The sequence below is a fragment of the Idiotropiscis lumnitzeri genome, chromosome 1 (genome assembly GCF_059441095.1).
Source record: "Idiotropiscis lumnitzeri isolate Australia: NSW breed Sydney's pygmy pipehorse chromosome 1, RoL_Ilum_1.0, whole genome shotgun sequence".
NCBI lineage: Eukaryota > Metazoa > Chordata > Actinopteri > Syngnathiformes > Syngnathidae > Idiotropiscis > Idiotropiscis lumnitzeri.
In genome coordinates, this window is record NC_142391.1 from 47553007 (window position 1) to 47579110 (window position 26104).

Sequence of the window (26104 nt, forward strand, 5' to 3'; positions counted from 1 at the left end):
AAAGGCATCCTGAAGCCTGGAAAGTCATTAATTTGATTGTCCAGTATTTCCTTCATGAGATATTGCAACACTTAGAAAAAGTGTACAGCGCCAGCAGACAATGAATTTTCAGCACTAAAAAAACGAAACTTCATTAACAGCTAAACCAAACGTTTCCAATGTAAATTTCCACATTTATAGAGTGTAAAAAGGCATCCTGAAGCCTGGGAAGTCATTAATTTGATTGTCCAGTATTTCCCTTATGAGATAATGCCTCTCATAGCAAATGTGTACAGTGCGAGCTGAAAATGCATTTACAGCACTAAAAAACCAATCTTTTATAACAGCTAAACCAAACGTTTCCAATGTAAATTTCCACCTTTATATAGTGTAAAAAGACATCCTGAAGCCTGGGCAGCCATTAATTTGATTGTCCAATATTTCCCTTATGAGATAATGCCTCTCATAGAAAATGTGTACAGCGCGAGCTGAAAATGCATTTACAGCACTAAAAAAACAAACTTTTATAACAGCTAAACCAAACGTTTCCAATGTAAATTTCCACCTTTATATAGTGTAAAAAGACATCCTGAAGCCTGGGCAGTCATTAATTTGATTGTCCAATATTTCCCTTATGAGATAATGCCTCTCGTAGCAAATGTGTACAGCGCGAGCTGAAAATGCATTTACAGCACTAAAAAAACAAACTTTTATAACAGCTAAACCAAACGTTTCCAATGTAAATTTCCACCTTTATATAGTGTAGAAAGGCATCCTGAAGCCTGGAAAGTCATTAATTTGATTGTCCAGTATTTCCTTCATGAGATATTGCAACACTTAGAAAAAGTGTACAGCGCCAGCAGACAATGAATTTTCAGCACTAAAAAAAACGAAACTTCATTAACAGCTAAACCAAACGTTTCCAATGTAAATTTCCACCTTTATATAGTGTAGAAAGGCATCCTGAAGCCTGGAAAGTCATTAATTTGATTGTCCAGTATTTCCTTCATGAGATATTGCAACACTTAGAAAAAGTGTACAGCGCCAGCAGACAATGAATTTTCAGCACTAAAAAAACGAAACTTCATTAACAGCTAAACCAAACGTTTCCAATGTAAATTTCCACATTTATAGAGTGTAAAAAGGCATCCTGAAGCCTGGGAAGTCATTAATTTGATTGTCCAGTATTTCCCTTATGAGATAATGCCTCACATAGCAAATGTGTACAGTGCGAGCTGAAAATGCATTTTCAGCACTAAAAAACCAAACTTTTATAACAGCTAAACCAAACGTTTCCAATGTAAATTTCCACATTTATAGAGTGTAAAAAGGCATCCTGAAGCCTGGGAAGTCATTAATTTGATTGTCCAGTATTTCCCTTATGAGATAATGCCTCACATAGCAAATGTGTACAGTGCGAGCTGAAAATGCATTTTCAGCACTAAAAAACCCAACTTTTATAACAGCTAAACTAAACGTTTCCAATGTAAATTTCCACCCTTATATAGTGTAAAAAGACATCCTGAAGCCTGGGCAGTCATTAATTTGATTGTCTAATATTTCCCTTATGAGATAATGCCTCTCATAGCAAATGTGTACAGCGCGAGCTGAAAATGCATTTACTGCACTAAAAAACCAAACTTTTATAACAGCTAAACCAAACGTTTCCAATGTACATTTCCACCTTTATATAGTGTAGAAAGGCATCCTGAAGCCTGGAAAGTCATTAATTTGATTGTCCAGTATTTCCTTCATGAGATATTGCAACACTTAGAAAAAGTGTACAGCGCCAGCAGACAATGAATTTTCAGCACTAAAAAAACGAAACTTCATTAACAGCTAAACCAAACGTTTCCAATGTAAATTTCCACATTTATAGAGTGTAAAAAGGCATCCTGAAGCCTGGGAAGTCATTAATTTGATTGTCCAGTATTTCCCTTATGAGATAATGCCTCACATAGCAAATGTGTACAGTGCGAGCTGAAAATGCATTTTCAGCACTAAAAAACCAAACTTTTATAACAGCTAAACCAAACGTTTCCAATGTAAATTTCCACCTTTATATAGTGTAAAAAGACATCCTGAAGCCTGGGCAGTCATTAATTTGATTGTCCAATATTTCCCTTATGAGATAATGCCTCTCATAGCAAATGTGTACAGCGCGAGCTGAAAATGCATTTACAGCACTAAAAAACCAAACTTTTATAACAGCTAAACCAAACGTTTCCAAATTACATTTCCACCTTTATATAGTGTAGAAAGGCATCCTGAAGCCTGGAAAGTCATTAATTTGATTGTCCAGTATTTCCTTCATGAGATATTGCAACACTTAGAAAAAGTGTACAGCGCCAGCAGACAATGAATTTTCAGCACTAAAAAAACGAAACTTCATTAACAGCTAAACTAAACGTTTCCAATGTAAATTTCCACCCTTATATAGTGTAAAAAGACATCCTGAAGCCTGGGCAGTCATTAATTTGATTGTCCAATATTTCCCTTATGAGATAATGCCTCTCATAGCAAATGTGTACAGTGCGAGCTGAAAATGCATTTACAGCACTAAAAAAACAAACTTTTATAACAGCTAAACCAAACGTTTCCAATGTAAATTTCCACTTTTATATAGTGTAAAAAGACATCCTGAAGCCTGGGCAGTCATTAATTTGATTGTCCAATATTTCCCTTATGAGATAATGCCTCTCATAGCAAATGTGTACAGCGCGAGCTGAAAATGCATTTACAGCACTAAAAAACCAAACTTTTATAACAGCTAAACCAAACGTTTCCAATGTAAATTTCCACCTTTATATAGTGTAGAAAGGCATCCTGAAGCCTGGAAAGTCATTAATTTGATTGTCCAGTATTTCCTTCATGAGATATTGCAACACTTAGAAAAAGTGTACAGCGCCAGCAGACAATGAATTTTCAGCACTAAAAAAACGAAACTTCATTAACAGCTAAACCAAACGTTTCCAATGTAAATTTCCACATTTATAGAGTGTAAAAAGGCATCCTGAAGCCTGGGAAGTCATTAATTTGATTGTCCAGTATTTCCCTTATGAGATAATGCCTCACATAGCAAATGTGTACAGTGCGAGCTGAAAATGCATTTACAGCACTAAAAAACCAATCTTTTATAACAGCTAAACCAAACGTTTCCAATGTAAATTTCCACCTTTATATAGTGTAAAAAGACATCCTGAAGCCTGGGCAGCCATTAATTTGATTGTCCAATATTTCCCTTATGAGATAATGCCTCTCATAGAAAATGTGTACAGCGCGAGCTGAAAATGCATTTACAGCACTAAAAAAACAAACTTTTATAACAGCTAAACCAAACGTTTCCAATGTAAATTTCCACCTTTATATAGTGTAAAAAGACATCCTGAAGCCTGGGCAGTCATTAATTTGATTGTCCAATATTTCCCTTATGAGATAATGCCTCTCGTAGCAAATGTGTACAGCGCGAGCTGAAAATGCATTTACAGCACTAAAAAACCAAACTTTTATAACAGCTAAACCAAACGTTTCCAATGTAAATTTCCACCTTTATATAGTGTAGAAAGGCATCCTGAAGCCTGGAAAGTCATTAATTTGATTGTCCAGTATTTCCTTCATGAGATATTGCAACACTTAGAAAAAGTGTACAGCGCCAGCAGACAATGAATTTTCAGCACTAAAAAAACGAAACTTCATTAACAGCTAAACCAAACGTTTCCAATGTAAATTTCCACATTTATAGAGTGTAAAAAGGCATCCTGAAGCCTGGGAAGTCATTAATTTGATTGTCCAGTATTTCCCTTATGAGATAATGCCTCTCATAGCAAATGTGTACAGTGCGAGCTGAAAATGCATTTACAGCACTAAAAAACCAATCTTTTATAACAGCTAAACCAAACGTTTCCAATGTAAATTTCCACCTTTATATAGTGTAAAAAGACATCCTGAAGCCTGGGCAGCCATTAATTTGATTGTCCAATATTTCCCTTATGAGATAATGCCTCTCATAGAAAATGTGTACAGCGCGAGCTGAAAATGCATTTACAGCACTAAAAAAACAAACTTTTATAACAGCTAAACCAAACGTTTCCAATGTAAATTTCCACCTTTATATAGTGTAAAAAGACATCCTGAAGCCTGGGCAGTCATTAATTTGATTGTCCAATATTTCCCTTATGAGATAATGCCTCTCGTAGCAAATGTGTACAGCGCGAGCTGAAAATGCATTTACAGCACTAAAAAAACAAACTTTTATAACAGCTAAACCAAACGTTTCCAATGTAAATTTCCACCTTTATATAGTGTAGAAAGGCATCCTGAAGCCTGGAAAGTCATTAATTTGATTGTCCAGTATTTCCTTCATGAGATATTGCAACACTTAGAAAAAGTGTACAGCGCCAGCAGACAATGAATTTTCAGCACTAAAAAAAACGAAACTTCATTAACAGCTAAACCAAACGTTTCCAATGTAAATTTCCACCTTTATATAGTGTAGAAAGGCATCCTGAAGCCTGGAAAGTCATTAATTTGATTGTCCAGTATTTCCTTCATGAGATATTGCAACACTTAGAAAAAGTGTACAGCGCCAGCAGACAATGAATTTTCAGCACTAAAAAAACGAAACTTCATTAACAGCTAAACCAAACGTTTCCAATGTAAATTTCCACATTTATAGAGTGTAAAAAGGCATCCTGAAGCCTGGGAAGTCATTAATTTGATTGTCCAGTATTTCCCTTATGAGATAATGCCTCACATAGCAAATGTGTACAGTGCGAGCTGAAAATGCATTTTCAGCACTAAAAAACCAAACTTTTATAACAGCTAAACCAAACGTTTCCAATGTAAATTTCCACATTTATAGAGTGTAAAAAGGCATCCTGAAGCCTGGGAAGTCATTAATTTGATTGTCCAGTATTTCCCTTATGAGATAATGCCTCACATAGCAAATGTGTACAGTGCGAGCTGAAAATGCATTTTCAGCACTAAAAAACCCAACTTTTATAACAGCTAAACTAAACGTTTCCAATGTAAATTTCCACCCTTATATAGTGTAAAAAGACATCCTGAAGCCTGGGCAGTCATTAATTTGATTGTCTAATATTTCCCTTATGAGATAATGCCTCTCATAGCAAATGTGTACAGCGCGAGCTGAAAATGCATTTACAGCACTAAAAAACCAAACTTTTATAACAGCTAAACCAAACGTTTCCAATGTACATTTCCACCTTTATATAGTGTAGAAAGGCATCCTGAAGCCTGGAAAGTCATTAATTTGATTGTCCAGTATTTCCTTCATGAGATATTGCAACACTTAGAAAAAGTGTACAGCGCCAGCAGACAATGAATTTTCAGCACTAAAAAAACGAAACTTCATTAACAGCTAAACCAAACGTTTCCAATGTAAATTTCCACATTTATAGAGTGTAAAAAGGCATCCTGAAGCCTGGGAAGTCATTAATTTGATTGTCCAGTATTTCCCTTATGAGATAATGCCTCACATAGCAAATGTGTACAGTGCGAGCTGAAAATGCATTTTCAGCACTAAAAAACCAAACTTTTATAACAGCTAAACCAAACGTTTCCAATGTAAATTTCCACCTTTATATAGTGTAAAAAGACATCCTGAAGCCTGGGCAGTCATTAATTTGATTGTCCAATATTTCCCTTATGAGATAATGCCTCTCATAGCAAATGTGTACAGCGCGAGCTGAAAATGCATTTACAGCACTAAAAAACCAAACTTTTATAACAGCTAAACCAAACGTTTCCAAATTACATTTCCACCTTTATATAGTGTAGAAAGGCATCCTGAAGCCTGGAAAGTCATTAATTTGATTGTCCAGTATTTCCTTCATGAGATATTGCAACACTTAGAAAAAGTGTACAGCGCCAGCAGACAATGAATTTTCAGCACTAAAAAAACGAAACTTCATTAACAGCTAAACTAAACGTTTCCAATGTAAATTTCCACCCTTATATAGTGTAAAAAGACATCCTGAAGCCTGGGCAGTCATTAATTTGATTGTCCAATATTTCCCTTATGAGATAATGCCTCTCATAGCAAATGTGTACAGTGCGAGCTGAAAATGCATTTACAGCACTAAAAAAACAAACTTTTATAACAGCTAAACCAAACGTTTCCAATGTAAATTTCCACTTTTATATAGTGTAAAAAGACATCCTGAAGCCTGGGCAGTCATTAATTTGATTGTCCAATATTTCCCTTATGAGATAATGCCTCTCATAGCAAATGTGTACAGCGCGAGCTGAAAATGCATTTACAGCACTAAAAAACCAAACTTTTATAACAGCTAAACCAAACGTTTCCAATGTAAATTTCCACCTTTATATAGTGTAGAAAGGCATCCTGAAGCCTGGAAAGTCATTAATTTGATTGTCCAGTATTTCCTTCATGAGATATTGCAACACTTAGAAAAAGTGTACAGCGCCAGCAGACAATGAATTTTCAGCACTAAAAAAACGAAACTTCATTAACAGCTAAACCAAACGTTTCCAATGTAAATTTCCACATTTATAGAGTGTAAAAAGGCATCCTGAAGCCTGGGAAGTCATTAATTTGATTGTCCAGTATTTCCCTTATGAGATAATGCCTCACATAGCAAATGTGTACAGTGCGAGCTGAAAATGCATTTACAGCACTAAAAAACCAATCTTTTATAACAGCTAAACCAAACGTTTCCAATGTAAATTTCCACCTTTATATAGTGTAAAAAGACATCCTGAAGCCTGGGCAGCCATTAATTTGATTGTCCAATATTTCCCTTATGAGATAATGCCTCTCATAGAAAATGTGTACAGCGCGAGCTGAAAATGCATTTACAGCACTAAAAAAACAAACTTTTATAACAGCTAAACCAAACGTTTCCAATGTAAATTTCCACCTTTATATAGTGTAAAAAGACATCCTGAAGCCTGGGCAGTCATTAATTTGATTGTCCAATATTTCCCTTATGAGATAATGCCTCTCGTAGCAAATGTGTACAGCGCGAGCTGAAAATGCATTTACAGCACTAAAAAAACAAACTTTTATAACAGCTAAACCAAACGTTTCCAATGTAAATTTCCACCTTTATATAGTGTAGAAAGGCATCCTGAAGCCTGGAAAGTCATTAATTTGATTGTCCAGTATTTCCTTCATGAGATATTGCAACACTTAGAAAAAGTGTACAGCGCCAGCAGACAATGAATTTTCAGCACTAAAAAAAACGAAACTTCATTAACAGCTAAACCAAACGTTTCCAATGTAAATTTCCACCTTTATATAGTGTAGAAAGGCATCCTGAAGCCTGGAAAGTCATTAATTTGATTGTCCAGTATTTCCTTCATGAGATATTGCAACACTTAGAAAAAGTGTACAGCGCCAGCAGACAATGAATTTTCAGCACTAAAAAAACGAAACTTCATTAACAGCTAAACCAAACGTTTCCAATGTAAATTTCCACATTTATAGAGTGTAAAAAGGCATCCTGAAGCCTGGGAAGTCATTAATTTGATTGTCCAGTATTTCCCTTATGAGATAATGCCTCACATAGCAAATGTGTACAGTGCGAGCTGAAAATGCATTTTCAGCACTAAAAAACCAAACTTTTATAACAGCTAAACCAAACGTTTCCAATGTAAATTTCCACCTTTATATAGTGTAAAAAGACATCCTGAAGCCTGGGCAGTCATTAATTTGATTGTCCAATATTTCCCTTATGAGATAATGCCTCTCATAGCAAATGTGTACAGCGCGAGCTGAAAATGCATTTACAGCACTAAAAAACCAAACTTTTATAACAGCTAAACCAAACGTTTCCAATGTAAATTTCCACCTTTATATAGTGTAGAAAGGCATCCTGAAGCCTGGGAAGTCATTAATTTGATTGTCCAGTATTTCCCTTATGAGATAATGCCTCACATAGCAAATGTGTACAGTGCGAGCTGAAAATGCATTTTAAGCACTAAAAAAACTAACTTTTATAACAGCTAAACCAAACGTTTCCAATGTAAATTTCCACCTTTATATAGTGTAGAAAGGCATCCTGAAGCCTGGAAAGTCATTAATTTGATTGTCCAGTATTTCCTTCATGAGATATTGCAACACTTAGAAAAAGTGTACAGCGCCAGCAGACAATGAATTTTCAGCACTAAAAAAACGAAACTTCATTAACAGCTAAACCAAACGTTTCCAATGTAAATTTCCACATTTATAGAGTGTAAAAAGGCATCCTGAAGCCTGGGAAGTCATTAATTTGATTGTCCAGTATTTCCCTTATGAGATAATGCCTCACATAGCAAATGTGTACAGTGCGAGCTGAAAATGCATTTACAGCACTAAAAAACCAATCTTTTATAACAGCTAAACCAAACGTTTCCAATGTAAATTTCCACCTTTATATAGTGTAAAAAGACATCCTGAAGCCTGGGCAGCCATTAATTTGATTGTCCAATATTTCCCTTATGAGATAATGCCTCTCATAGAAAATGTGTACAGCGCGAGCTGAAAATGCATTTACAGCACTAAAAAAACAAACTTTTATAACAGCTAAACCAAACGTTTCCAATGTAAATTTCCACCTTTATATAGTGTAAAAAGACATCCTGAAGCCTGGGCAGTCATTAATTTGATTGTCCAATATTTCCCTTATGAGATAATGCCTCTCGTAGCAAATGTGTACAGCGCGAGCTGAAAATGCATTTACAGCACTAAAAAAACAAACTTTTATAACAGCTAAACCAAACGTTTCCAATGTAAATTTCCACCTTTATATAGTGTAGAAAGGCATCCTGAAGCCTGGAAAGTCATTAATTTGATTGTCCAGTATTTCCTTCATGAGATATTGCAACACTTAGAAAAAGTGTACAGCGCCAGCAGACAATGAATTTTCAGCACTAAAAAAAACGAAACTTCATTAACAGCTAAACCAAACGTTTCCAATGTAAATTTCCACCTTTATATAGTGTAGAAAGGCATCCTGAAGCCTGGAAAGTCATTAATTTGATTGTCCAGTATTTCCTTCATGAGATATTGCAACACTTAGAAAAAGTGTACAGCGCCAGCAGACAATGAATTTTCAGCACTAAAAAAACGAAACTTCATTAACAGCTAAACCAAACGTTTCCAATGTAAATTTCCACATTTATAGAGTGTAAAAAGGCATCCTGAAGCCTGGGAAGTCATTAATTTGATTGTCCAGTATTTCCCTTATGAGATAATGCCTCACATAGCAAATGTGTACAGTGCGAGCTGAAAATGCATTTTCAGCACTAAAAAACCAAACTTTTATAACAGCTAAACCAAACGTTTCCAATGTAAATTTCCACCTTTATATAGTGTAAAAAGACATCCTGAAGCCTGGGCAGTCATTAATTTGATTGTCCAATATTTCCCTTATGAGATAATGCCTCTCATAGCAAATGTGTACAGCGCGAGCTGAAAATGCATTTACATCACTAAAAAACCAAACTTTTATAACAGCTAAACCAAACGTTTCCAAATTACATTTCCACCTTTATATAGTGTAGAAAGGCATCCTGAAGCCTGGAAAGTCATTAATTTGATTGTCCAGTATTTCCTTCATGAGATATTGCAACACTTAGAAAAAGTGTACAGCGCCAGCAGACAATGAATTTTCAGCACTAAAAAAACGAAACTTCATTAACAGCTAAACTAAACGTTTCCAATGTAAATTTCCACCCTTATATAGTGTAAAAAGACATCCTGAAGCCTGGGCAGTCATTAATTTGATTGTCCAATATTTCCCTTATGAGATAATGCCTCTCATAGCAAATGTGTACAGTGCGAGCTGAAAATGCATTTACAGCACTAAAAAAACAAACTTTTATAACAGCTAAACCAAACGTTTCCAATGTAAATTTCCACTTTTATATAGTGTAAAAAGACATCCTGAAGCCTGGGCAGTCATTAATTTGATTGTCCAATATTTCCCTTATGAGATAATGCCTCTCATAGCAAATGTGTACAGCGCGAGCTGAAAATGCATTTACAGCACTAAAAAACCAAACTTTTATAACAGCTAAACCAAACGTTTCCAATGTAAATTTCCACCTTTATATAGTGTAGAAAGGCATCCTGAAGCCTGGAAAGTCATTAATTTGATTGTCCAGTATTTCCTTCATGAGATATTGCAACACTTAGAAAAAGTGTACAGCGCCAGCAGACAATGAATTTTCAGCACTAAAAAAACGAAACTTCATTAACAGCTAAACCAAACGTTTCCAATGTAAATTTCCACATTTATAGAGTGTAAAAAGGCATCCTGAAGCCTGGGAAGTCATTAATTTGATTGTCCAGTATTTCCCTTATGAGATAATGCCTCACATAGCAAATGTGTACAGTGCGAGCTGAAAATGCATTTACAGCACTAAAAAACCAAACTTTTATAACAGCTAAACCAAACGTTTCCAATGTAAATTTCCACCTTTATATAGTGTAAAAAGACATCCTGAAGCCTGGGCAGCCATTAATTTGATTGTCCAATATTTCCCTTATGAGATAATGCCTCTCATAGCAAATGTGTATAGCGCGAGCTGAAAATGCATTTACAGCACTAAAAAAACAAACTTTTATAACAGCTAAACCAAACGTTTCCAATGTAAATTTCCACCTTTATATAGTGTAGAAAGGCATCATGAAGCCTGGAAAGTCATTAATTTGATTGTCCAGTATTTCCTTCATGAGATATTGCAACACTTAGAAAAAGTGTACAGCGCCAGCAGACAATGAATTTTCAGCACTAAAAAAACGAAACTTCATTAACAGCTAAACCAAACGTTTCCAATGTAAATTTCCACATTTATAGAGTGTAAAAAGGCATCCTGAAGCCTGGGAAGTCATTAATTTGATTGTCCAGTATTTCCCTTATGAGATAATGCCTCACATAGCAAATGTGTACAGTGCGAGCTGAAAATGCATTTTCAGCACTAAAAAACCAAACTTTTATAACAGCTAAACCAAACGTTTCCAATGTAAATTTCCACCTTTATATAGTGTAAAAAGACATCCTGAAGCCTGGGCAGTCATTAATTTGATTGTCCAGTATTTCCCTTATGAGATAATGCCTCACATAGCAAATGTGTACAGCGCGAGCTGAAAATGCATTTACAGCACTAAAAAAACAAACTTTTATAACAGCTAAACTAAACGTTTCCAATGTAAATTTCCACCTTTATATAGTGTAAAAAGACATCCTGAAGCCTGGGCAGTCATTAATTTGATTTTCCAATATTTCCCTTATGAGATAATGCCTCTCATAGCAAATGTGTACAGCGCGAGCTGAAAATGCATTTACAGCACTTAAAAAACCAAACTTTTATAACAGCTAAACCAAACGTTTCCAATGTAAATTCCCACCTTTATATAGTGTAGAAAGGCATCATTAAACCTGGAAAGTCATTAATTTGATTGTCCAGTATTTCCTTCATGAGATATTGCAACACTTAGAAAAAGTGTACAGCGCCAGCAGACAATGAATCTTCAGCACTAAAAAAACGAAACTTCATTAACAGCTAAACCAAACGTTTCCAATGTAAATTTCCACATTTATAGAGTGTAAAAAGGCATCCTGAAGCCTGGGAAGTCATTAATTTGATTGTCCAGTATTTCCCTTATGAGATAATGCCTCACATAGCAAATGTGTACAGTGCGAGCTGAAAATGCATTTTCAGCACTAAAAAACCAAACTTTTATAACAGCTAAACCAAACGTTTCCAATGTAAATTTCCACCTTTATATAGTGTAAAAAGACATCCTGAAGCCTGGGCAGTCATTAATTTGATTGTCCAATATTTCCCTTATGAGATAATGCCTCTCATAGCAAATGTGTATAGCGCGAGCTGAAAATGCATTTACAGCACTAAAAAAACAAACTTTTATAACAGCTAAACCAAACGTTTCCAATGTACATTTCCACCTTTATATAGTGTAGAAAGGCATCCTGAAGCCTGGAAAGTCATTAATTTGATTGTCCAGTATTTCCTTCATGAGATATTGCAACACTTAGAAAAAGTGTACAGCGCCAGCAGACAATGAATTTTCAGCACTAAAAAAACGAAACTTCATTAACAGCTAAACCAAACGTTTCCAATGTACATTTCCACCTTTATATAGTGTAGAAAGGCATCCTGAAGCCTGGAAAGTCATTAATTTGATTGTCCAGTATTTCCTTCATGAGATATTGCAACACTTAGAAAAAGTGTACAGCGCCAGCAGACAATGAATTTTCAGCACTAAAAAAACGAAACTTCATTAACAGCTAAACCAAACGTTTCCAATGTAAATTTCCACATTTATAGAGTGTAAAAAGGCATCCTGAAGCCTGGGAAGTCATTAATTTGATTGTCCAGTATTTCCCTTATGAGATAATGCCTCACATAGCAAATGTGTACAGTGCGAGCTGAAAATGCATTTTCAGCACTAAAAAAACAAACTTTTATAACAGCTAAACCAAACGTTTCCAATGTAAATTTCCACCTTTATATAGTGTAAAAAGACATCCTGAAGCCTGGGCAGTCATTAATTTGATTGTCCAATATTTCCCTTATGAGATAATGCCTCTCATAGCAAATGTGTACAGCGCGAGCTGAAAATGCATTTACAGCACTAAAAAACCAAACTTTTATAACAGCTAAACCAAACGTTTCCAAATTACATTTCCACCTTTATATAGTGTAGAAAGGCATCCTGAAGCCTGGAAAGTCATTAATTTGATTGTCCAGTATTTCCTTCATGAGATATTGCAACACTTAGAAAAAGTGTACAGCGCCAGCAGACAATGAATTTTCAGCACTAAAAAAACGAAACTTCATTAACAGCTAAACTAAACGTTTCCAATGTAAATTTCCACCCTTATATAGTGTAAAAAGACATCCTGAAGCCTGGGCAGTCATTAATTTGATTGTCCAATATTTCCCTTATGAGATAATGCCTCTCATAGCAAATGTGTACAGTGCGAGCTGAAAATGCATTTACAGCACTAAAAAAACAAACTTTTATAACAGCTAAACCAAACGTTTCCAATGTAAATTTCCACTTTTATATAGTGTAAAAAGACATCCTGAAGCCTGGGCAGTCATTAATTTGATTGTCCAATATTTCCCTTATGAGATAATGCCTCTCATAGCAAATGTGTACAGCGCGAGCTGAAAATGCATTTACAGCACTAAAAAACCAAACTTTTATAACAGCTAAACCAAACGTTTCCAATGTAAATTTCCACCTTTATATAGTGTAGAAAGGCATCCTGAAGCCTGGAAAGTCATTAATTTGATTGTCCAGTATTTCCTTCATGAGATATTGCAACACTTAGAAAAAGTGTACAGCGCCAGCAGACAATGAATTTTCAGCACTAAAAAAACGAAACTTCATTAACAGCTAAACCAAACGTTTCCAATGTAAATTTCCACATTTATAGAGTGTAAAAAGGCATCCTAAAGCCTGGGAAGTCATTAATTTGATTGTCCAGTATTTCCCTTATGAGATAATGCCTCACATAGCAAATGTGTACAGTGCGAGCTGAAAATGCATTTACAGCACTAAAAAACCAAACTTTTATAACAGCTAAACCAAACGTTTCCAATGTAAATTTCCACCTTTATATGGTGTAAAAAGACATCCTGAAGCCTGGGCAGTCATTAATTTGATTGTCCAATATTTCCCTTCTGAGATAATGCCTCTCATAGCAAATGTGTACAGCGCGAGCTGAAAATGCATTTACAGCACTAAAAAACCAAACTTTTATAACAGCTAAACCAAACGTTTCCAATGTACATTTCCACCTTTATATAGTGTAGAAAGGCATCCTGAAGCCTGGAAAGTCATTAATTTGATTGTCCAGTATTTCCTTCATGAGATATTGCAACACTTAGAAAAAGTGTACAGCGCCAGCAGACAATGAATTTTCAGCACTAAAAAAACGAAACTTCATTAACAGCTAAACCAAACGTTTCCAATGTAAATTTCCACATTTATAGAGTGTAAAAAGGCATCCTGAAGCCTGGGAAGTCATTAATTTGATTGTCCAGTATTTCCCTTATGAGATAATGCCTCACATAGCAAATGTGTACAGTGCGAGCTGAAAATGCATTTTCAGCACTAAAAAAACAAACTTTTATAACAGCTAAACCAAACGTTTCCAATGTAAATTTCCACCTTTATATAGTGTAAAAAGACATCCTGAAGCCTGGGCAGTCATTAATTTGATTGTCCAATATTTCCCTTATGAGATAATGCCTCTCATAGCAAATGTGTACAGCGCGAGCTGAAAATGCATTTACAGCACTAAAAAACCAAACTTTTATAACAGCTAAACCAAACGTTTCCAAATTACATTTCCACCTTTATATAGTGTAGAAAGGCATCCTGAAGCCTGGAAAGTCATTAATTTGATTGTCCAGTATTTCCTTCATGAGATATTGCAACACTTAGAAAAAGTGTACAGCGCCAGCAGACAATGAATTTTCAGCACTAAAAAAACGAAACTTCATTAACAGCTAAACTAAACGTTTCCAATGTAAATTTCCACCCTTATATAGTGTAAAAAGACATCCTGAAGCCTGGGCAGTCATTAATTTGATTGTCCAATATTTCCCTTATGAGATAATGCCTCTCATAGCAAATGTGTACAGTGCGAGCTGAAAATGCATTTACAGCACTAAAAAAACAAACTTTTATAACAGCTAAACCAAACGTTTCCAATGTAAATTTCCACTTTTATATAGTGTAAAAAGACATCCTGAAGCCTGGGCAGTCATTAATTTGATTGTCCAATATTTCCCTTATGAGATAATGCCTCTCATAGCAAATGTGTACAGCGCGAGCTGAAAATGCATTTACAGCACTAAAAAACCAAACTTTTATAACAGCTAAACCAAACGTTTCCAATGTAAATTTCCACCTTTATATAGTGTAGAAAGGCATCCTGAAGCCTGGAAAGTCATTAATTTGATTGTCCAGTATTTCCTTCATGAGATATTGCAACACTTAGAAAAAGTGTACAGCGCCAGCAGACAATGAATTTTCAGCACTAAAAAAACGAAACTTCATTAACAGCTAAACCAAACGTTTCCAATGTAAATTTCCACATTTATAGAGTGTAAAAAGGCATCCTGAAGCCTGGGAAGTCATTAATTTGATTGTCCAGTATTTCCCTTATGAGATAATGCCTCACATAGCAAATGTGTACAGTGCGAGCTGAAAATGCATTTACAGCACTAAAAAACCAAACTTTTATAACAGCTAAACCAAACGTTTCCAATGTAAATTTCCACCTTTATATAGTGTAAAAAGACATCCTGAAGCCTGGGCAGCCATTAATTTGATTGTCCAATATTTCCCTTATGAGATAATGCCTCTCATAGCAAATGTGTATAGCGCGAGCTGAAAATGCATTTACAGCACTAAAAAAACAAACTTTTATAACAGCTAAACCAAACGTTTCCAATGTAAATTTCCACCTTTATATAGTGTAGAAAGGCATCATGAAGCCTGGAAAGTCATTAATTTGATTGTCCAGTATTTCCTTCATGAGATATTGCAACACTTAGAAAAAGTGTACAGCGCCAGCAGACAATGAATTTTCAGCACTAAAAAAACGAAACTTCATTAACAGCTAAACCAAACGTTTCCAATGTAAATTTCCACATTTATAGAGTGTAAAAAGGCATCCTGAAGCCTGGGAAGTCATTAATTTGATTGTCCAGTATTTCCCTTATGAGATAATGCCTCACATAGCAAATGTGTACAGTGCGAGCTGAAAATGCATTTTCAGCACTAAAAAACCAAACTTTTATAACAGCTAAACCAAACGTTTCCAATGTAAATTTCCACCTTTATATAGTGTAAAAAGACATCCTGAAGCCTGGGCAGTCATTAATTTGATTGTCCAGTATTTCCCTTATGAGATAATGCCTCACATAGCAAATGTGTACAGCGCGAGCTGAAAATGCATTTACAGCACTAAAAAAACAAACTTTTATAACAGCTAAACTAAACGTTTCCAATGTAAATTTCCACCTTTATATAGTGTAAAAAGACATCCTGAAGCCTGGGCAGTCATTAATTTGATTTTCCAATATTTCCCTTATGAGATAATGCCTCTCATAGCAAATGTGTACAGCGCGAGCTGAAAATGCATTTACAGCACTTAAAAAACCAAACTTTTATAACAGCTAAACCAAACGTTTCCAATGTAAATTCCCACCTTTATATAGTGTAGAAAGGCATCATTAAGCCTGGAAAGTCATTAATTTGATTGTCCAGTATTTCCTTCATGAGATATTGCAACACTTAGAAAAAGTGTACAGCGCCAGCAGACAATGAATCTTCAGCACTAAAAAAACGAAACTTCATTAACAGCTAAACCAAACGTTTCCAATGTAAATTTCCACATTTATAGAGTGTAAAAAGGCATCCTGAAGCCTGGGAAGTCATTAATTTGATTGTCCAGTATTTCCCTTATGAGATAATGCCTCACATAGCAAATGTGTACAGTGCGAGCTGAAAATGCATTTTCAGCACTAAAAAACCAAACTTTTATAACAGCTAAACCAAACGTTTCCAATGTAAATTTCCACCTTTATATAGTGTAAAAAGACATCCTGAAGCCTGGGCAGTCATTAATTTGATTGTCCAATATTTCCCTTATGAGATAATGCCTCTCATAGCAAATGTGTACAGCGCGAGCTGAAAATGCATTTACAGCACTAAAAAAACAAACTTTTATAACAGCTAAACCAAACGTTTCCAATGTACATTTCCACCTTTATATAGTGTAGAAAGGCATCCTGAAGCCTGGAAAGTCATTAATTTGATTGTCCAGTATTTCCTTCATGAGATATTGCAACACTTAGAAAAAGTGTACAGCGCCAGCAGACAATGAATTTTCAGCACTAAAAAAACGAAACTTCATTAACAGCTAAACCAAACGTTTCCAATGTAAATTTCCACATTTATAGAGTGTAAAAAGGCATCCTGAAGCCTGGGAAGTCATTAATTTGATTGTCCAGTATTTCCCTTATGAGATAATGCCTCACATAGCAAATGTGTACAGTGCGAGCTGAAAATGCATTTACAGCACTAAAAAACCAAACTTTTATAACAGCTAAACCAAACGTTTCCAATGTAAATTTCCACCTTTATATAGTTTAGAAAGGCATCCTGAAGCCTGGAAAGTCATTAATTTGATTGTCCAGTATTTCCTTCATGAGATATTGCAACACTTAGAAAAAGTGTACAGCGCCAGCAGACAATGAATTTTCAGCACTAAAAAAAACGAAACTTCATTAAAAGCTAAACTAAACGTTTCCAATGTAAATTTCCACCTTTATATAGTGTAAAAAGACATCCTGAAGCCTGGGCAGTCATTAATTTGATTTTCCAATATTTCCCTTATGAGATAATGCCTCTCATTGCAAATGTGTACAGCGCGAGCTGCAAATGCATTTACAGCACGAAAAAAACAAACTTTTATAACAGCTAAACCAAACGTTTCCAATGTAAATTTCCACCTTTATAGAGTGTAAAAAGGCATCCTGAAGCCTGGGAAGTCATTAATTTGATTGTCCAGTATTTCCCTTATGAGATAATGCCTCACATAGCAAATGTGTACAGTGCGAGCTGAAAATGCATTTTAAGCACTAAAAAACCAAACTTTTATAACAGCTAAACCAAACGTTTCCAATGTAAATTTCCACCTTTATATAGTGTAAAAAGACATCCTGAAGCCTGGGCAGTCATTAATTTGATTGTCCAATATTTCCCTTATGAGATAATGCCTCTCATAGCAAATGTGTACAGTGCGAGCTGAAAATGCATTTACAGCACTAAAAAACCAAACTTTTATAACAGCTAAACCAAACGTTTCCAATGTAAATTTCCACATTTATAGAGTGTAAAAAGGCATCCTGAAGCCTGGGAAGTCATTAATTTGATTGTCCAGTATTTCCCTTATGAGATAATGCCTCACATAGCAAATGTGTACAGTGCGAGCTGAAAATGCATTTTCAGCACTAAAAAACCAAACTTTTATAACAGCTAAACCAAACGTTTCCAATGTAAATTTCCACCGTTATATAGTGTAAAAAGACATCCTGAAGCCTGGGCAGTCATTAATTTGATTGTCCAGTATTTCCCTTATGAGATAATGCCTCACATAGCAAATGTGTACAGCGCGAGCTGAAAATGCATTTACAGCACTAAAAAAACAAACTTTTATAACAGCTAAACTAAACGTTTCCAATGTAAATTTCCACCTTTATATAGTGTAAAAAGACATCCTGAAGCCTGGGCAGTCATTAATTTGATTGTCCAATATTTCCCTTATGAGATAATGCCTCTCATAGCAAATGTGTACAGCGCGAGCTGAAAATGCATTTACAGCACTTAAAAAACCAAACTTTTATAACAGCTAAACCAAACGTTTCCAATGTAAATTCCCACCTTTATATAGTGTAGAAAGGCATCATGAAGCCTGGAAAGTCATTAATTTGATTGTCCAGTATTTCCTTCATGAGATATTGCAACACTTAGAAAAAGTGTACAGCGCCAGCAGACAATGAATTTTCAGCACTAAAAAAACGAAACTTCATTAACAGCTAAACCAAACGTTTCCAATGTAAATTTCCACATTTATAGAGTGTAAAAAGGCATCCTGAAGCCTGGGAAGTCATTAATTTGATTGTCCAGTATTTCCCTTATGAGATAATGCCTCACATAGCAAATGTGTACAGTGCGAGCTGAAAATGCATTTTCAGCACTAAAAAACCAAACTTTTATAACAGCTAAACCAAACGTTTCCAATGTAAATTTCCACCTTTATATAGTGTAAAAAGACATCCTGAAGCCTAGGCAGCCATTAATTTGATTGTCCAATATTTCCCTTATGAGATAATGCCTCTCATAGCAAATGTGTACAGCGCGAGCTGAAAATGCATTTACAGCACTAAAAAACCAAACTTTTATAACAGCTAAACCAAACGTTTCCAATGTAAATTTCCACCTTTATATAGTGTAGAAAGGCATCCTGAAGCCTGGAAAGTCATTGATTTGATTGTCCAGGATTTCCTTCATGAGATATTGCAACACTTAGAAAAAGTGTACAGCGCCAGCAGACAATGAATTTTCAGCACTAAAAAAACGAAACTTCATTAAAAGCTAAACTAAACGTTTCCAATGTAAATTTCCACCTTTATATAGTGTAAAAAGACATCCCTGAAGCCTGGGCAGTCATTAATTTGATTGTCCAATATTTCCCTTATGAGATAATGCCTCTCATTGCAAATGTGTACAGCGCGAGCTGAAAATGCATTTACAGCACGAAAAAAACAAACTTTTATAACAGCTAAACCAAACGTTTCCAATGTAAATTTCCACCTTTATATAGTGTAAAAAGACATCCTGAAGCCTGGGCAGTCATTAATTTGATTGTCCAATATTTCCCTTATGAGATAATGCCTCTCATTGCAAATGTGTACAGCGCGAGCTGAAAATGCATTTACAGCACGAAAAAAACAAACTTTTATAACAGCTAAACCAAACGTTTCCAATGTAAATTTCCACCTTTATAGAGTGTAAAAAGGCATCCTGAAGCCTGGGAAGTCATTAATTTGATTGTCCAGTATTTCCCTTATGAGATAATGCCTCACATAGCAAATGTGTACAGTGCGAGCTGAAAATGCATTTTAAGCACTAAAAAACCAAACTTTTATAACAGCTAAACCAAACGTTTCCAATGTAAATTTCCACCTTTATATAGTGTAAAAAGACATCCTGAAGCCTGGGCAGTCATTAATTTGATTGTCCAATATTTCCCTTATGAGATAATGCCTCTCATAGCAAATGTGTACAGTGCGAGCTGAAAATGCATTTACAGCACTAAAAAACCAAACTTTTATAACAGCTAAACCAAACGTTTCAAATGTAAATTTCCACCTTTATATAGTGTAGAAAGGCATCCTGAAGCCTGGAAAGTCATTAATTTGATTGTCCAGTATTTCCTTCATGAGATATTGCAACACTTAGAAAAAGTGTACAGCGCCAGCAGACAATGAATTTTCAGCACTAAAAAAACGAAACTTCATTAACAGCTAAACCAAACGTTTCCAATGTAAATTTCCACATTTATAGAGTGTAAAAAGGCATCCTGAAGCCTGGGAAGTCATTAATTTGATTGTCCAGTATTTCCCTTATGAGATAATGCCTCACATAGCAAATGTGTACAGTGCGAGCTGAAAATGCATTTTCAGCACTAAAAAACCAAACTTTTATAACAGCTAAACCAAACGTTTCCAATGTAAATTTCCACCTTTATAGAGTGTAAAAAGACATCCTGAAGCCTGGGCAGTCATTAATTTGATTGTCCAGTATTTCCCTTATGAGATAATGCCTCACATAGCAAATGTGTACAGCGCGAGCTGAAAATGCATTTACAGCACTAAAAAAACAAACTTTTATAACAGCTAAACTAAACGTTTCCAATGTAAATTTCCACCTTTATATAGTGTAAAAAGACATCCTGAAGCCTGGGCAGTCATTAATTTGATTGTCCAATATTTCCCTTATGAGATAATGCCTCTCATAGCAAATGTGTACAGCGCGAGCTGAAAATGCATTTACAGCACTAAAAAAACAAACTTTTATAACAGCTAAACCAAACGTTTCCAATGTAAATTCCCACCTTTATATAGTGTAGAAAGGCATCCTGAAGCCTGGAAAGTCATTAATTTGATTGTCCAGTATTTCCTTCATGAGATATTGCAACACTTAGAAAAAGTGTACAGCGCCAGCAGACAATGAATTTTCAGCACTAAAAAAACGAAACTTCATTAACAGCTAAACCAAACGTTTCCAATGTAAATTTCCACATTTATAGAGTGTAAAAAGGCATCCTGAAGCCTGGGAAGTCATTAATTTGATTGTCCAGTATTTCCCTTATGAGATAATGCCTCACATAGCAAATGTGTACAGTGCGAGCTGAAAATGCATTTACAGCACTAAAAAACCAAACTTTTATAACAGCTAAACCAAACGTTTCCAATGTAAATTTCCACCTTTATATAGTGTTGAAAGGCATCCTGAAGCCTGGAAAGTCATTGATTTGATTGTCCAGTATTTCCTTCATGAGATATTGCAACACTTAGAAAAAGTGTACAGCGCCAGCAGACAATGAATTTTCAGCACTAAAAAAACGAAACTTCATTAAAAGCTAAACTAAACGTTTCCAATGTAAATTTCCACCTTTATATAGTGTAAAAAGACATCCTGAAGCCTGGGCAGTCATTAATTTGATTGTCCAATATTTCCCTTATGAGATAATGCCTCTCATTGCAAATGTGTACAGTGCGAGCTGAAAATGCATTTACAGCACTAAAAAACCAAACTTTTATAACAGCTAAACCAAACGTTTCCAATGTACATTTCCACCTTTATATAGTGTAGAAAGGCATCCTGAAGCCTGGAAAGTCATTAATTTGATTGTCCAGTATTTCCTTCATGAGATATTGCAACACTTAGAAAAAGTGTACAGCGCCAGCAGACAATGAATTTTCAGCACTAAAAAAACGACACTTCATTAACAGCTAAACTAAACGTTTCCTATGTAAATTTCCACCCTTATATCGTGTAAAAAGACATCCTGAAGCCTGGGCAGTCATTAATTTGATTGTCCAATATTTCCCTTATGAGATAATGCCTCTCATAGCAAATGTGTACAGCGCGAGCTGAAAATGCATTTACAGCACTAAAAAAACCAAACTTTTATAACAGCTAAACCAAACGTTTCCAATGTACATTTCCACCTTTATATAGTGTAGAAAGGCATCCTGAAGCCTGGAAAGTCATTAATTTGATTGTCCAGTATTTCCTTCATGAGATATTGCAACACTTAGAAAAAGTGTACAGCGCCAGCAGACAATGAATTTTCAGCACTAAAAAAACGAAACTTCATTAACAGCTAAACCAAACGTTTCCAATGTAAATTTCCACATTTATAGAGTGTAAAAAGGCATCCTGAAGCCTGGGAAGTCATTAATTTGATTGTCCAGTATTTCCCTTATGAGATAATGCCTCACATAGCAAATGTGTACAGTGCGAGCTGAAAATGCATTTTCAGCACTAAAAAACCAAACTTTTATAACAGCTAAACCAAACGTTTCCAATGTAAATTTCCACCTTTATATAGTGTAAAAAGACATCCTGAAGCCTGGGCAGTCATTAATTTGATTGTCCAGTATTTCCCTTATGAGATAATGCCTCACATAGCAAATGTGTACAGCGCGAGCTGAAAATGCATTTACAGCACTAAAAAAACAAACTTTTATAACAGCTAAACTAAACGTTTCCAATGTAAATTTCCACCTTTATATAGTGTAAAAAGACATCCTGAAGCCTGGGCAGTCATTAATTTGATTGTCCAATATTTCCCTTATGAGATAATGCCTCTCATAGCAAATGTGTACAGCGCGAGCTGAAAATGCATTTACAGCACTTAAAAAACCAAACTTTTATAACAGCTAAACCAAACGTTTCCAATGTAAATTCCCACCTTTATATAGTGTAGAAAGGCATCATGAAGCCTGGAAAGTCATTAATTTGATTGTCCAGTATTTCCTTCATGAGATATTGCAACACTTAGAAAAAGTGTACAGCGCCAGCAGACAATGAATTTTCAGCACTAAAAAAACGAAACTTCATTAACAGCTAAACCAAACGTTTCCAATGTAAATTTCCACATTTATAGAGTGTAAAAAGGCATCCTGAAGCCTGGGAAGTCATTAATTTGATTGTCCAGTATTTCCCTTATGAGATAATGCCTCACATAGCAAATGTGTACAGTGCGAGCTGAAAATGCATTTTCAGCACTAAAAAACCAAACTTTTATAACAGCTAAACCAAACGTTTCCAATGTAAATTTCCACCTTTATATAGTGTAAAAAGACATCCTGAAGCCTAGGCAGCCATTAATTTGATTGTCCAATATTTCCCTTATGAGATAATGCCTCTCATAGCAAATGTGTACAGCGCGAGCTGAAAATGCATTTACAGCACTAAAAAACCAAACTTTTATAACAGCTAAACCAAACGTTTCCAATGTAAATTTCCACCTTTATATAGTGTAGAAAGGCATCCTGAAGCCTGGAAAGTCATTGATTTGATTGTCCAGGATTTCCTTCATGAGATATTGCAACACTTAGAAAAAGTGTACAGCGCCAGCAGACAATGAATTTTCAGCACTAAAAAAACGAAACTTCATTAAAAGCTAAACTAAACGTTTCCAATGTAAATTTCCACCTTTATATAGTGTAAAAAGACATCCCTGAAGCCTGGGCAGTCATTAATTTGATTGTCCAATATTTCCCTTATGAGATAATGCCTCTCATTGCAAATGTGTACAGCGCGAGCTGAAAATGCATTTACAGCACGAAAAAAACAAACTTTTATAACAGCTAAACCAAACGTTTCCAATGTAAATTTCCACCTTTATATAGTGTAAAAAGACATCCTGAAGCCTGGGCAGTCATTAATTTGATTGTCCAATATTTCCCTTATGAGATAATGCCTCTCATTGCAAATGTGTACAGCGCGAGCTGAAAATGCATTTACAGCACGAAAAAAACAAACTTTTATAACAGCTAAACCAAACGTTTCCAATGTAAATTTCCACCTTTATAGAGTGTAAAAAGGCATCCTGAAGCCTGGGAAGTCATTAATTTGATTGTCCAGTATTTCCCTTATGAGATAATGCCTCACATAGCAAATGTGTACAGTGCGAGCTGAAAATGCATTTTAAGCACTAAAAAACCAAACTTTTATAACAGCTAAACCAAACGTTTCCAATGTAAATTTCCACCTTTATATAGTGTAAAAAGACATCCTGAAGCCTGGGCAGTCATTAATTTGATTGTCCAATATTTCCCTTATGAGATAATGCCTCTCATAGCAAATGTGTACAGTGCGAGCTGAAAATGCATTTACAGCACTAAAAAACCAAACTTTTATAACAGCTAAACCAAACGTTTCAAATGTAAATTTCCACCTTTATATAGTGTAGAAAGGCATCCTGAAGCCTGGAAAGTCATTAATTTGATTGTCCAGTATTTCCTTCATGAGATATTGCAACACTTAGAAAAAGTGTACAGCGCCAGCAGACAATGAATTTTCAGCACTAAAAAAACGAAACTTCATTAACAGCTAAACCAAACGTTTCCAATGTAAATTTCCACATTTATAGAGTGTAAAAAGGCATCCTGAAGCCTGGGAAGTCATTAATTTGATTGTCCAGTATTTCCCTTATGAGATAATGCCTCACATAGCAAATGTGTACAGTGCGAGCTGAAAATGCATTTTCAGCACTAAAAAACCAAACTTTTATAACAGCTAAACCAAACGTTTCCAATGTAAATTTCCACCTTTATAGAGTGTAAAAAGACATCCTGAAGCCTGGGCAGTCATTAATTTGATTGTCCAGTATTTCCCTTATGAGATAATGCCTCACATAGCAAATGTGTACAGCGCGAGCTGAAAATGCATTTACAGCACTAAAAAAACAAACTTTTATAACAGCTAAACTAAACGTTTCCAATGTAAATTTCCACCTTTATATAGTGTAAAAAGACATCCTGAAGCCTGGGCAGTCATTAATTTGATTGTCCAATATTTCCCTTATGAGATAATGCCTCTCATAGCAAATGTGTACAGCGCGAGCTGAAAATGCATTTACAGCACTAAAAAAACAAACTTTTATAACAGCTAAACCAAACGTTTCCAATGTAAATTCCCACCTTTATATAGTGTAGAAAGGCATCCTGAAGCCTGGAAAGTCATTAATTTGATTGTCCAGTATTTCCTTCATGAGATATTGCAACACTTAGAAAAAGTGTACAGCGCCAGCAGACAATGAATTTTCAGCACTAAAAAAACGAAACTTCATTAACAGCTAAACCAAACGTTTCCAATGTAAATTTCCACATTTATAGAGTGTAAAAAGGCATCCTGAAGCCTGGGAAGTCATTAATTTGATTGTCCAGTATTTCCCTTATGAGATAATGCCTCACATAGCAAATGTGTACAGTGCGAGCTGAAAATGCATTTACAGCACTAAAAAACCAAACTTTTATAACAGCTAAACCAAACGTTTCCAATGTAAATTTCCACCTTTATATAGTGTTGAAAGGCATCCTGAAGCCTGGAAAGTCATTGATTTGATTGTCCAGTATTTCCTTCATGAGATATTGCAACACTTAGAAAAAGTGTACAGCGCCAGCAGACAATGAATTTTCAGCACTAAAAAAACGAAACTTCATTAAAAGCTAAACTAAACGTTTCCAATGTAAATTTCCACCTTTATATAGTGTAAAAAGACATCCTGAAGCCTGGGCAGTCATTAATTTGATTGTCCAATATTTCCCTTATGAGATAATGCCTCTCATTGCAAATGTGTACAGTGCGAGCTGAAAATGCATTTACAGCACTAAAAAACCAAACTTTTATAACAGCTAAACCAAACGTTTCCAATGTACATTTCCACCTTTATATAGTGTAGAAAGGCATCCTGAAGCCTGGAAAGTCATTAATTTGATTGTCCAGTATTTCCTTCATGAGATATTGCAACACTTAGAAAAAGTGTACAGCGCCAGCAGACAATGAATTTTCAGCACTAAAAAAACGACACTTCATTAACAGCTAAACTAAACGTTTCCTATGTAAATTTCCACCCTTATATCGTGTAAAAAGACATCCTGAAGCCTGGGCAGTCATTAATTTGATTGTCCAATATTTCCCTTATGAGATAATGCCTCTCATAGCAAATGTGTACAGCGCGAGCTGAAAATGCATTTACAGCACTAAAAAAACCAAACTTTTATAACAGCTAAACCAAACGTTTCCAATGTACATTTCCACCTTTATATAGTGTAGAAAGGCATCCTGAAGCCTGGAAAGTCATTAATTTGATTGTCCAGTATTTCCTTCATGAGATATTGCAACACTTAGAAAAAGTGTACAGCGCCAGCAGACAATGAATTTTCAGCACTAAAAAAACGAAACTTCATTAACAGCTAAACCAAACGTTTCCAATGTAAATTTCCACATTTATAGAGTGTAAAAAGG